The following is a 14638-nucleotide window of genomic DNA, read 5'->3' on the forward strand; positions in this document are numbered from 1 at the left end:
TCAAAACAAATCAGCAAGCCTGCCCAGATGGGATTTATTCAATATATTAGAGCTAATCTGATATTTTCAAGCATTCAACCTTTCAGTCCTCTTGTGCATTGTATTGCCGTATAATGTCATACATTGATGTTAATGACCTGAGACGGGATGGATAATTGACATTTCCTCGATAAAAAACACAGACATTTGGGTCGGATTAACAGACTTGTATATATAAAATAAAAAGAAAATGGCTCAGTTAACATTTAAAGACACTTTAAATGCAGCATAATTTTCCATCAACACAAAAGGTTACATTGAGAGTTTTATTGATTTCCCTAAGTAGCTCATTCTGATTCCAAATCTTGCCCTTGTTTTGATTTCTGCGCTTTGCCACGCGCCTAGCAGATAAACGGTAGATAAACTCTGATAAAATATATCCAAATGTGGCAGCCTCTCTGATAACCTCCACAAGACACGTCGTTTATCTCTCCTGCCCATCAGCAACTGAATATTTATCGCAAACAACAGCCGCATGTTCATACAGATTATATACAAGTTGCATGTCTTGTTTATTCCCTTGACTCCCACCTCAAGCGATACATTTAACCACAGCCATTTAAATCATTGACACTTTTGTTTAAAAACAAGTTGGAAGACTTTAATTTTTCCCATTTTCTTCGTATAAATTTAGTTAAAATGCATTGGATGTCAATCTTGTCAAAGTGGGTGAGTTGAAAAATGTGAGGGTTGTTTTTGGATGCACGTAGGACTGCGGTATTTCAATCTAGCGAACTGCACATTTGTCTATCCTGATTGCACACATTACAAAACACTCAACTTTTTACCTTTACTTAAATGGTTCGATTCAAAGCACAAAATAACAGAGGAGTAAAGGTGACATATGTTGTTAAATGACAATGTTTTTACAAACTCGGCAGCATATGTCAGAAAACCTACATGCAAGAAAATTTAACCAGCCTTTGTTATTACGGACCTAAATGAGATTGCGTAAATGTAATGGCAGATTAAATGCTGATGGTGTGTTGATGTGAAAAATGATCGACTTGGATTTAAAACCGAATGACCCTAATTTGTCACCTCTCCCCGTCCGTTTAGCGCTTCAAAAATGGGATTTCTATTACGTGGTGGCTGTCTTGCCCGCCTGCGTGTGTTCTTACGAAAAGAGAACATAACCTTTTGCGTGGAGAGATTGAGGCCTCATTTCCATGCTCACCTGATAGTGTCACGCTACTGTGCTCATTAAAAGCTGTCAGTCACCCAGAGCCGTTGCGCTTTGTTTACACCATTTGTCAACGTCAACGTCGTCATGGGAATCGCAATGACTTTCAATCGGAAGCATTCTCCAGCTGCAATTAATAGTCAGGTTTAAATTCATTTTGAAGACATATCAATACTCTATTGATTGCTAAAGTTCCACAAAAAGAGAAAGGAACAGAAAAATGTCCAGTGCAATGCTGTGCATATTTTCTTTATGCAAGGGGTCGTAATAAAATGCAATTTGTTTCATGCTTTTCTTCTTTATTTAGATATTTTATGAATATAATGCTCTTTGAATCAAATCTTTATTTAGCCCAGGCTCCAAATTCATATCAGTTAAGTCCACAGCAACACTTTACTTATCATCCTTCTACCAATGTCCTCTTGACACGAACAAAACATTGAAGTGTTCTCTCTGTAACTATTTCTCCAAAAGATCTAGCCTTAGCTTTTCCTTTAATGATCTGGTTTGTGATCATGCCACTCTTATAGTGAATCTGAAGAGAAAAAAATAAAAAATAACAAGAAATACTCTATAATCAAGATGCCAATGTGGGTTTTCATACTCCTAATTAATTAAAAATATGCTGCAGGTGGGGTCCTAGAAACCCAAGAAAAATGTCTATCCATAATGTGAATGTCTTTAACACATTTTATTCGAATGATTAGCTTTATTATCCTGTTTATATGTTGTTCTGATGCAGTTTTTCCTCTCTTCTCTCAACATGCTGTATGTTGTACTTTTCTTCTCACTGACTGATCTACCTTTATATGTGCTTTATATTTTGTGCTGCATAATCACTGCATCAAAATGAAGTTGAAAATGCTAATGCCTCTAATTGGACTACTAATAGAGCCCGTTTCCCAAGCTCCAAGCTTTCGGGGGGTCTGTGTAATCAGTGTCGACAGTCGTTAAGGGAATGGAGAGGCAACTAGGAATGTCAGGAGAGGGCCCAGGCGGTTCCGGCTGACACTACCCCAATCTTCTGGCACCCATTAAATGGCAGTTTCAACACATTACCAACCATAACATCCTTGAATATCACTGATTTTATTTGCAGTATCAAACATTTCATTTCACGCGCCATTAATGGAAAAGTGCTGAGGTTCTAATGCTGCCAAACATTTAGTAACTACCTGGACTCGGAGAACCAATTAACTCCAGCGACAACATGGCCAATTAAACACACAAATAGGTGAGTCCGGCGTTGGTTACTGCCCTAGTAATTTACTTTTGAATAAACCAGTGCGGAAAAATACAAAAAGCACTCATGGAATTGTCCTGTGAATTGAGTCGAGGAAATGGAGAAGAGGACTGTCCAAACAATTGGGTGGAAAAAATGTATAACAAACACAAATGTGGATACTTTTTTCTAATAAGTCTGAATTTATACATGTTTCAAATGTCTAAAAAATATCATTATTATGCTTGATATACACTACCACAATTCAAATAGGTGTAACTACTGGTGGTTATTTATTAAGTAGTCAGATTTCAATGGTATCCTATTTAGAGGGGTTGGCAGTGATAAGATGCAGTATGTGTCCATGTTTGTGTGTATGTTGTACAGAGTGTTTAACAAAAAATAAGTATTTGTTTCTGCAGATTGTCATCATACTGTGCATTCTCATTCTTTTCTGTCATTCACACTTTAATCCGTTCCTTTCTTCCTCCTCTGGGATGAACATCTTGTCGTATTCCATCTTATTGTTCAGGAGCAAAGAGGTAGCCAAAGGCCAGGTAACATGAATTTGACTGTTGTATCCCCTCATCCTGCAGGACACAAGATACAAATCAAGTTCCTTTGACCCCATTGTCCTTTCCACACTCCGACTCCCCTGAAGGCAATACTCTGGTAGGGGTTCCTTTCTCTTCTTATTGGTATTTTTTTCTCACTTGTTTCTAAAGCCTTGAGCTGCATATATTTCCTTGAACACTCCAATTATGGAAAAAAAACTAACATTTTTATTGCAAATGATGTTTACGCATCGTTCAGGTTTAATGATATCATTTGAAAATCATGCCTGGTCAATATTTTTGGTTTTCCATTTTAATGAACTATTATTTTTGCTCCTGATCCCTTTGCAATTTTGTTTTATCGATGAACAATCTTTTCTCTGAGAATTAGTTGCCAACCAGTAAAGCCGGACACCCCAGTGGCTCGTTCTGTGCCGTGGTTCACTTTCATTGCCGAAATCCACTCTTCTTGTCATCCTGACCTTTCTTCCGTTTTAATGAAATCAGACTTGGCTTAAAAATAAACAAGCCCATTTCCCTGCCCCGTTAGCCCTCAGACGGCAGTGACCTATGAACTTAATTTTCTATCCAAACATATATTCATAGGTGGCACCTTCCTCTGTCTGTGATGGAAAGTGTCACAGGTGTTGAAGTCTGATTAAAAATATGATAATGCCCGTGTCCTCACTCACAACTATTTTGACCATGCAACGACATGAATAGGATTAAATCTAATATGTAGGATCTTTTATATGCTGCCTGCATGTGTTCTTTGGATTTTATTTTCTACAGCCTCACAATTCATTCACCGCTACAGTTTACAAGAGTTCTTTTGTATATTGAATGGAAAGGTTTAATGGGCCTTTAACTCCACTGCGTCTTCTATTATTGTCTGCCAATTTTGTCAAATGTGACCATTGACTCGTGAAAATGGAAATGACTGTCGCTTTTTGAGACAATTTTCATCCAACTAAATAATCGTATGTACCCCTGAGAGCTGTTTACATTTAGGTACGTCACTTCCGACTGGCTTTTATAGTAAAGGGATAATGTACAAAACAAACGATCAATTCTTATTGCGTTATTTTCATTGATGTCAATGTCATCCAAAAATCAGGTAATAATTCCATTTTTAAGGTGACAATATTATTAAATCCAGATTTTTTTCAAAACCTTTATCAATGTCACCTTTATTAAGTTATTCTCAACATTTTCAGCCCTGAGTTTGCCTGTGCTAAAATAAATTCTTTTTAAAAATGTATCAGTGTTTGGTAACATAATGAAAAGGCTTGTCAGCGTCACTCATCTCTCATCAGAATCCCTCAAACTGCCGCGTTCTAATTAACAATTTCTTGAAGCGCCACACTATTCGTTCTTGAAATAAATCAAATTAGCATGCAACTTTAGCGGTTCATATGCCCGTGTGCCAATTATACTTAAGAAGTGGCACCTGTTTCTTGTCAGTGAGACAAACAGTACAGACCTCTGCACCTCATACCACCATCCTTATCAGCACCTTACCTCCAAAGGGTTAATTCAATCATGTCAAGGTTCCCTGCTCTGTTCCTCGCCTCTGCCATCATACTTTAGGCCCATTGGAGCATTTCCTCATTGATGGCACCTTTGGCTTCACAATAGAAGCTAATTTGTTAGAATCTTTCACAGGTCAGAGGCTGCTTAAAGGCGACGAGGGCGCCTCGGCTCCGCTAGAAAAATAGAGCCATCCAAGAGCCCAGGGCAAATTAAATGCCCAGTCGTTTTATGGCCGCAGACATCCAAAGCATAAATATCCATTTATTTTAGTTCAGTTCAGTCCACGTGATCTTGCCATGCCATCCCAGTTAACGTAGGTTAATAGATTGATTCCACTGACATGGCTCATAATGAACAGTAAATTGTTTTATCTCTTAAGTCTTATTTGGTCGTCCAGGAAAACATACGAGGTAATATGGCTGTGGTTAAATGGAGCGTATAATAGATCTCTCCCTAAGGCATAAGGATAGGTTGAGGTGGGTGTTGGGGGCGGTCATGATTAATGAAAATAATAATGCTCTTGAAATAGACATTTTTCTCCCTTTTTGGCACTTTTTGCCAATCCCTCCAACGGTCATTCGGATTGCTCATGCACAACGTGATGGATTCTTAGTATTTTGATTTTCGGTCCATCGAGTTATGTTCCCTGGGAGAGCTTTTCTGGATGCTTGACTCAACAGTGAAATCAACTCCCTTCATTGCCTATAGTAAAACCATGTAGCTCCATTCTAAAACATAAAGGTTAGGTGGAAGGTATTTGACAAAATATCAATTTATCACATGATCGCTCATGTCTCAATAAAAATGTATACACCAAAACAATATTGAGCAACGATCATTTCGAATGTAACACATCTTGCACTTGCAATGAAACTGTTTCAGTTTAACCATCTAATATTTAACTATTGTTATCGTGTTTATCGTAAAGTCTTGTGAATTAGTCAGCAATTTCCATCTCTATTGGGTTCTCCAGTCCAAACAAAATGATCTGGACAAAAGTTAACTTGTGTCTAAGCTTCTGCTAAAGCAGCTTATATTACATTAATTAAACTATTGCACCACTGAATTGGCTCCTCCCATTCCATCATTTGAAGGCACTCTGGCTCCTGATGTCTTCTTTTAACCAAATCAATGACTTTTAATTCTGTACTATTGATATGCTTAGATAATGCACCAATTGAATTGTGCTTCTGCAGATGAAGAGTAATTGGGCCCTGACCCTTGTGTGCTTCTCATCACCGCATCGCCACCCCCAGTACATTCCATCTAGCAGGGATAGGAGTAAGGGGTGGGGAGCTCACTTTGTAGACACTCACTTGTGGCAAGGTGATAAATTACAGTTCTTAACTACCATTGATTACTCAGTGTTTCTCTAGCTCTGGTGACAACTGTTCAGTCACTCTGAATGGCTTTTAATGGCACATTAGAGAGAAGAAGGTGTACAGTTTCCCCAACATTGATTCTACTCGCTTGTTGCCTAATAAAGACAAACTGACGCTCACTTCACTCTGGGAATATCCAGCTTCAGACATCCGACCCAAATTTTTTGCAATATATAATACCCATGAGTGCACAAATGCTTCCGATGGCACTGTGCCAAAGCTATATTGTTAAACCTTAACCTTGAGATGCTTTAAAATGTTGTTTTCGTTTTTATTTATAGTACATTGCTCGACAGCCGGACAGTTTTACTCTGTGCTAATACTGTTGGGATTGTTTAGTAGCATTTAGAGGTGAAGACATTAAAGTTACAAATAATTGGGAGATGTTTCATGAAGGACATTTACGAAGAACATTCAATCTAACAATGGAAATACAGTTAAGGAAGACTGTGTTTGAACCAGGATGTTGGTTGACCTTCAATTTTTGGAGAAAAAAACCCATGTAGGTGGTCCTGGGTTTACGACAGGGTTATGAATTTGTGTGTGCAAAAATTACTACCATGGAAGCTCTATAATCTAGCGATAACCAAAACTAATGTTTTATTGACTTTACACTCTGCTGTTTCTCTTAAATGCTTGAACATTTTCTAATTTTATTGTTGGCCAAACTTTCCTTCGAGATTATTTAGTTTGTTTTTACTTTAAGCATGCATTGCCTTTGTCTGTAGAAATGCAGGTGTGCATGGATTTAAGTATCATACACCAACGTCCCACCACCCGTCCCCAAAAAAGCGGCAAAGCCTGTCACAGGGGCCTATTTTAACTACACAAGTGCAATAAGCAGAGCAAAGCTGTGGACTTGAGCTCACAGAGTGTGTGGGTTTAGTACAGTGCACCTGCTCTTTTGGATGTTTTTGATTTATGTGCATGCTCACAGCACCAAATGCACAAGGGTTCAGGTGAATATAGATCAAACACTGTCATTCATTCGCAGCATAAATCACATCAGCGTATATGAAGTTTGGTTCAATAGTAGCTGATTGACAGCGGATGAACTTGGATGAAAATAGGGTCCATTTTCCAGCTATATATTTGAGCTTATATGCTATTAAACAGGCTCATAATGTCCCTTCATGGTGAGATCAAACTTTTAGAATAGAACTACTGTATAGTGCAGTAATAAAACAGAATTAGAAATAGTATATTAGAAATAGCACTACTTACAGCTTATGTAATGACGTATTTTTTACTGTAAAATAGTGACTTGGCTCCAACTTGGGGCACTTGAATGCACTTAAAAAGAATGTCAATGATTCTCATTTTACGAACACATTGTGGTCCCAATTTCTTTGGTCCATATCTTCCTTTTGCTGTGTCTTTTGCAATATTAATTTTAGGACAAACATAGTTAGTGTCTTCTCAGCATTCCCCAGGACATGCAGTGCTCTTCCGTGATTGTGCAACATAAGCAGCACATGAAGCAAACGAAATAAGCTTAGCTCTTTTTATATAAATATATCCACAGCTGAAAGCCATGCACAAGAGCTTATTGACCTAACGGGTGTGACGCGTTGTGACTTCCTGTTGGGCTTGTGAAGTTTCAAGATCCCCCGGGCTGAGTAAAAGAAAACAAGCCTGGCCATCCTTAAGTTATTAGTCATTAAGGGATCAACAGAGTTTACAGGAAATGATCCTCCTTGCGGCAGGACTCAGCTCACAGATATTTAATTGAAAATACAGTACACTGTCAATGCTCAACTAAAACCATGTTTTCCCAATTCAAACTAAAACAAATTTACAATACATAGATTCATTTTATCTAAATATTAAGCATCATCTGCGAACAGTGATAACATAATTATTTCGAATAGGTTCACCTTCGATTCCTGCCTGTGTCATATGTGCCAGGAAGGGCATTTGGCATAAAACTTGAACCAAATCATACGCTGTGGCGACCCCTGAGGAGATAAGTTGAAATATCAGTCATGTCATAATGATATTAAAACAGTGATTTGATTTTTGTTTTGTTTTTGTCACTTGTTTAAGACATCTTTCTTTTCAAAATGATCCTGGAACATATTTTAATTCAGGTGGAGCCTGTGGCTCTGTCACTTTGTTAGTCCAAAATATGGAGTTCTAAATTTTTGTAAATACGTGGTTAATGGTAACAGCCTTCCAAAATGTCGAGGGAAGAAAAAACAACCTTCCTATTGGACGTCTACTTGAGTTGTCATTTGCCGCCAAAGCAAACACTGGTGATTGTGTTTGAATAGGCAAGGAAACCATTTTTGGCATTTCTGTCAGCTTGTGACCCACTCCTCATTGAGCTGACCCAGTCCGTCAACAAAATGTCACTGGTGACAAATCAAAAAACAAAAGCAATGAGCCCCTATTTGAATGAGTATAATATTATAATAGCGACAGGTTGAGAAGTCTATAAGATGCCGTTGGAGAGATTGCCATTGTGCCAGAAACTGATGTCAAAATGCCACGAGATGCGTCCCCCTGTCAGGTCAACGTGCCTTGGGGGTCGGGGCTTTTGCCCCGGCCCCGGGCACCGGGGCCGTGCTTAACTCTCGAGTGGGCCTGGCACTTCTGTCAGCCACGCATCATGTGAAAGTGCAGGGTTGTGCAGGGTGTAACAGGGTTAAACTGATTAGCAATGCACTTGTATTCCCCAGGTCACTTTCTGAAGAACTAAAGTCTTATTAAAGGATCTTTTTGTTTCTCCACCGCTCGTCTATTGCCACAGTTCTTGGGACGTACAAAAGTCACTGACAGATAGCTGCCATTTTTCCCATTCACTTTTTAGCAGTTGCTGTGCTTTCTTTGTGAATCTCACAAATCCCCTTGCAGCCTGAGCCCAGCCTTCACATTCTTAACCCGCCCTGTCAATACATGAACTCCTCTATTCCTTTTAATTCTCACTTTTTTGGCTTTCACTCAAACTTGTGCTCTGCCTCTCTCTGTTTCCTTCTCACTTTCACCCACACTCGTCCCTGGGAAATGCGGATCTTTTCCTGACAAGTTCCTCGTGAAGCAAAGCCTCTGGAGATCATCAGCAGAGCGCTGCCAAAAAATGTGTGGGAATGTCTGGATGGGAAGGAAAAAGGGGGACTTTTAATTGTTTTTCTGTTTTTCCATTCTTCTTCTCCTGGAATTAGTCATTAGAAAAAAACGGTCATTCCTTTTTATTTCTCTTACACTCAGTGAGACTCACTGCTCGTACAGGATGCTACTCTAATGCAACTCCTGTGCATCATGCTTTGAAAATGTTCTCCATATGTTACAAATTACGCATCCCAATTTCATGTTGTGTGATACAAATCAAGCTACTTTGACTGTTTTTTTCTTTAATGTACTGGTGATTAAACACCGGCTAACCTGCCTGCATGTGCAGCTGGAACAACAAGTGCTCTGGCTTGATGTTAATGAAGAACTTTCCCAAGCCAAGTGCAGAGGTTGGGAGTGCAGGAGAAGGTTCATTCATTTTGCAACGTCTAAGAATTGCATTGAATACAACCATTTTAATACTAATTTTTACAGAAGCTTCTTTGTATTATTGGTTATGGTATTTTTTTGTACTCTCTTTTTTAAACTCATCCCGATAGATCAACTTATATATGTCTTTACGCAGGGGTTGCATCGTAACCACAAAGGTTTGTAGATGTGATTAAATAAAGCATGTAAAGCTTATGAATTATTGAACAAGAACATTCTATCGCTGGGCATTGAAAACAATGTCACCCTAATTTTAGTTTTGTGTAATTTGGCACATTTTTCACTCATTTTTCTGCACGCGTTTAATGAAGATAGAACAGGAACACGGTTCTGTCAGGTTAAAAATAATTAAAACACTTGTTTTTGTCTTGTTAGATGCATTTCCACTAATTTAAAATGTATGCAAGTATAAGCTATTTTACCTTTAATTAGAGCACAAAAAAGATTTTCGTAGGTTTGTATGTGTCAGTGTCCGTCACTGCTCAGTGATGGACAGTAAAGAGCACCAATTCTTTTCACACAATGAGCCTCCATTCTTAAACCAGATAAGCATAACAAAGTAAAAGTGGGGGGCCGTCAAATATCTAAAACAAGGAGTGTCCAGGCGGTATTATTTACATATTGGCTCTTCTCATGCAAGGTTACGTAAAATAAATAAGATGTATCCAGCTGAACATTCAGTCTTATTTTCAAGGGAAATTTTGTCTCATTAACTCCAAATTACCTTGAAAAAAATCTTCAAGTAGTCTGACTTTTTAACATGACTTTGATGTAAGGGTGGCAAATAATCAGGAGATTATTTGTTCATAAATCACTGGAAAATCAGGCAGAGCACACTTGGTCCATTTAGTAACTTTATTGTCTTTGCATTGCAATTGCAGTGATTGCCATGTCTATTACTGCATCACATCAGGGGGCTGATTGCCCACATTTATTCTAAAGATAACAACTGGCTGATGTAAACAAAGTGAGGGAACGAGGTTTTAAGACCAGATTCTTTTCGGGGAGTAAGGTGGAGAAGTGGCGGCTGGGGTGGGGGGTCCGACGAGAGGTCCACATGTCGATAGCGGCGGGTTGCAGAGGTCTTAACTAGTGCCTGCGACTTGAATGGCCGCTCCACAGGAAGCCAGCCTGCTGGTTTGTTTAGCTGGATGTGATTTTGAGTGGCAAGAGAAGAGAGGGGGTGTGTGGCCCCTCTCGTACCAAACACAATGGACCATACTTTCTGAACACGGCTATTAGGCAATAATGATGTGGCCCAGCTCCAAGTCATTGGTTCTCTGTCCACATGTGTGCAGATTAAAATATGCCCGTCCTTGTATTAATCGAATAGCGGCCGCTGTGTGAGGGCGACATATGAGTGCAAGCTCCTGGAACAGAGGAGGAAAGGCCATTTCCACCAGACTGTGACACATAGCCTTCAAAGTTGAAACTCTATTTGACTGCTTTTTTTGGAAATATTGACATATTTGCGATGTTTCGTGTGATGATGGTTTCCATTTTGTTTTTCTTGGACTGTTGTACCTTGTCTGCCCAGAAAATGTATTCTTGTGTGGAAATACTGAAGATGGTCGAGTTTGAGGTTGCGACCTTTCTGCAATAGTGGTAGAAGAAATTCATTTGACTTGTTTGAAAAAGCAGTATGGTTTATAAGTGTCCATTATTAGAAATTATATGATATATATTTTTTAAATTGTAAAAAAAATGACAGAGAATAACATTCTTTATTAGCACAGTAGAATTTAGTTAGTGGTGACGCAGGATTTTAGGGACACTCTCAGCCACACCCGTTTTATATTTATGAGTTTGATGACATTTCATCTGTTTACAGTAATTGTGACTTTTCACTGTTCAAAAGGCACATAATGAAGTCATTTGCACAGCAGTGTAAAAATGTTTTTGTGCGTCAAAAGATATAACACCCGCTTGCCACCATTAAAACAGTGTTTCATTTTATGTTTTTATGGCCTCATTAGTGTTTTTCAAGCAAATACTCACATAGTTGTTTTTAGCCACTGCATTAGTGTCAGTTAGTGACAAACTGGTTATACGACACAGGAAGGCACTCTTGGTTATGGCTGCTGCTTTTCAGTTGATTTCCATATGTTTCCCATAAGTATTTACTGTAATTATGACATTAGTACTTTGTTAATCTAGTTTATTGATAGACCAAGGCCCATTTGTTTTTCATTTTATCATACACTATGGAGTAATGTAATGTTGTATATGAAACGTTTAGTAATTTACCAATTTACTTAGTACGTTTGCAGCGTATGTGTTTGCATTTGCCTTTATTTTTTCCTTGTTTTTTTGTCTATCTGTAGCCAGGTCGTTTTTGCAAATAATAATCTCTCTCCAATTGCTTTAGCGGAATATAGGTTAATTAGAAAACAAATACATTCTAATGCATACATTTCTGATTTTAGCTCACCTGAAAGATCAACTAGACAAGTGGATTTTGTTTTTTCTCTTTTTTTTGTACCGCAATGCAGAATGTAGATATCACTCCTACTGCTCGGTACATTAAATATTAACAAAAACTAATTTCTATCACCCAATTTTACAAGGATGTAGTAAAAAAAACTATGTTCTATACAGCACTTATTTCTAGAAATATAAACTGTTAGTAGCTGATAGTGTAATTTGGTTGCCACTCCATTTCATTAGACATCTTCAAAGGGTCGGTGGTTTTATGTAATTTCATTATAAAACTGTAAACTTCTCTGGTAATTGTGTGTATTTCTTAGACTTTTTCTTGTAACAAACTCTCAATAATTTCTCAGGGTGACCACTCTTAACCCAACTTTCACCGTAATATCATCCCATGTGTATCGTCTACAAACAATGGAGTAAATGCTCTATTAACATATTGAGCAAACAGAGCAATCCCCCCCAAAAAATCAACTACAAAGACACCCAGGAGTATCCCATTGCAGGAAATAGCTCTTCTCATTTTCTCTGTAACCGATTCCGGGAAAGGAGCTACAAGAGAGAAAGAAGTCAAGCGGTGGGATTTAGACCACTGAACACGATAGATTCTTCCAAATTCTAATTGGAGAACAGTTGATTTAATTGGGTTCCATTTGGCGGACAAAAGAAAGCGAGAGTCGCGGCTGGTGGGCAATGCCTTTTGGGGCCCGGGCGAACGCCGAGTGGCTCTGCTCAACTCTCGGGGACGAATCGCTTCCAAGGCGAACCGTGGGAGCTGGCAGGATGTAGTATGGAGGGGGGAGTACTAAAATGATTGGCGGATTGAGGTGTTTTCACTTGAGAGCCATTTTTATTTGAAGAAGGGGGCCCATTTTACCCCCAAACTAAACTCCCACTCGCCTCAGTACTGCTGACTCTGACATCGAGATGAGACGAGTGGATGTGGTTGAGCGGGACTTGTAAACAGACCGCCATTATCATGACCCGAACAAATTGTCAGAATCACAGAACAGAAAGAAACAAGCGAAGAGTGGAAGATAATATTTATGACCCTAATTGATTATGATGAAAGGTCAAAGGTTCAACACACATACAATGTGTTTAGAATGTGAAATAATTGTTAGCAGAATATATATTTAAACCTTTTAAACGGTCCAAAAAATATACTAGAACGAATGAGACTTGAAATGTCTCAAGCACCCGGACTCGGGCTTCCTGTGTGGAGCTTGCATGTTCTTGTTGTCCCCCAGTGATTGGCTGGCAACCAATTCAGTGTACCTCAGGGTGGGCCAAGTTGCATTTAAAAATATTAAATTGGGTTTTAAAAATCCATATGTTTGAACCCTGCTCCATTTTCCTCTGCATGTTTGAAGGTCGTATTTAATAATCTTAAAATGATTATAATGTGGCCCACACTAGATGGTTTTGTTTCTCCATGAAGACCATGAATCCTGCCCTTCCGTTTGTTTAGTTGTCTGGAGATGAAATATATAGTCGGCGGCGCATTGCAGCGAGGGCGGAACGCAGGTGTTGGAGCATTTTTTACTGCCTGTGCAGAGAGGAAGGGTAGGAGAGTGAGAGCACATGACCTGGGGGGGGGTTCAGAGGTATGGGCCAGACCTTCACAAGGGTGCCCCGAGGGGATACAGCCACTGGTTATCTCTTCCTACACTTTTACTTCTTTTTTATCCTCTTCCACAGTACTGCTTTCATTTCCCCTTCCTCTCTTTTTAGCGGGACGAGTACTCCACCAAATGCCAGCCATTGTCTTATCTGCTGACATGCATTTTAGGAAGGCAAGAAACACTCCCTTCTCTCTCTCTTTTAGCAACTATCCAAATCATTTGTAAAATGGCACAGTTGGTGCACTGTTGTATTAGTGCGTCCTTAGTCGTTTAATGAGTCATGATCAATGCTGGGCATACACACTGAAGACGGAATATTCGCTTTTGGCTTCATCGTTACAGTGGTGACTTGGGCGGCTTTTAATCCGCACACATCGTGTGTCAGGTTTGCCCTCACCTTGCCCGGCACTTAAAGAAGCAATCTCTCACAAAGTCCCCCTTAAAGCCTGTGTGAATGTGCGCGGTGCTGATGGAGAATGGGTCCATTCCAGATGTAAATTAAGAGATGCATATCGGTGTTAATCCATTGCTTTGTAGTCACGGCCATACCCAAAGTCTGTCTAATTTCCCCTCACACTCCCTTTTGCAGCCAGGAGTGTATCGATCGGCAGTAATTGAAGTGTACTTGATAATCCGTGAGGCAATGGGGAGGGGAGGGGGGGCTAGAGGGAGACCCTCCACTCTCACATCGATGCACAGAGAATAGGACTCAGGGGTGGTGTGTGTGTTTTGAGTGTGTAGCCTAAAGGGGGAGGAAAAGGGGAGTGGAGAGGGAGCGCTCTAATGTATGGGCGGGTAAGGCTACACCCCCCCTCGCGGCTTCTTCTCAGCTGATTAAACTCATTGAGGAGCAGACAAGTGGAACAAATAGATATAAAGGTTTTGCCTGGCAGCTTACAGCCGTCGCCATTTCTTCATCGAAACGGCGAGCAAGCGCATCTACATGCTGAGCTGTGTGCTAACATTTAGCCAGCGCAGAGGCCTGAACTCCACAAAATGACCACGGATCGGGTGGCTACACACTTTTTAATTTGTGCCGCCCTTTACTGCTCTTTAACGGGGTCTACATGAGGTAGAAGACCTGACCAGTGTTATGACTTACATTTCGGAGACTCCAGTACTCTGACTTTTTCCCAAACATTTTATTGTAATAGAAAACCAAGTTTCTC

At 39.6% G+C, this 14638-nt stretch overlaps 1 long non-coding RNA gene across 6 annotated transcripts in view; it reads left to right on the forward strand.

Moving 5' to 3' along the window:
- The window catches only part of LOC144071559 (uncharacterized), a 139006-nt gene that overhangs the window by 83251 nt on the left and 41117 nt on the right, over positions 1–14638 (forward strand). For all 6 annotated transcript variants that reach the window (XR_013299664.1, XR_013299666.1, XR_013299668.1 and 3 more), the window contains one exon: positions 3041–3116. This is a non-coding gene — a long non-coding RNA (uncharacterized LOC144071559). The remainder of the gene's footprint in view (positions 1–3040; positions 3117–14638) is intronic.

The sequence above is a fragment of the Stigmatopora argus genome, chromosome 3, assembly GCF_051989625.1.
Source record: "Stigmatopora argus isolate UIUO_Sarg chromosome 3, RoL_Sarg_1.0, whole genome shotgun sequence".
NCBI lineage: Eukaryota > Metazoa > Chordata > Actinopteri > Syngnathiformes > Syngnathidae > Stigmatopora > Stigmatopora argus.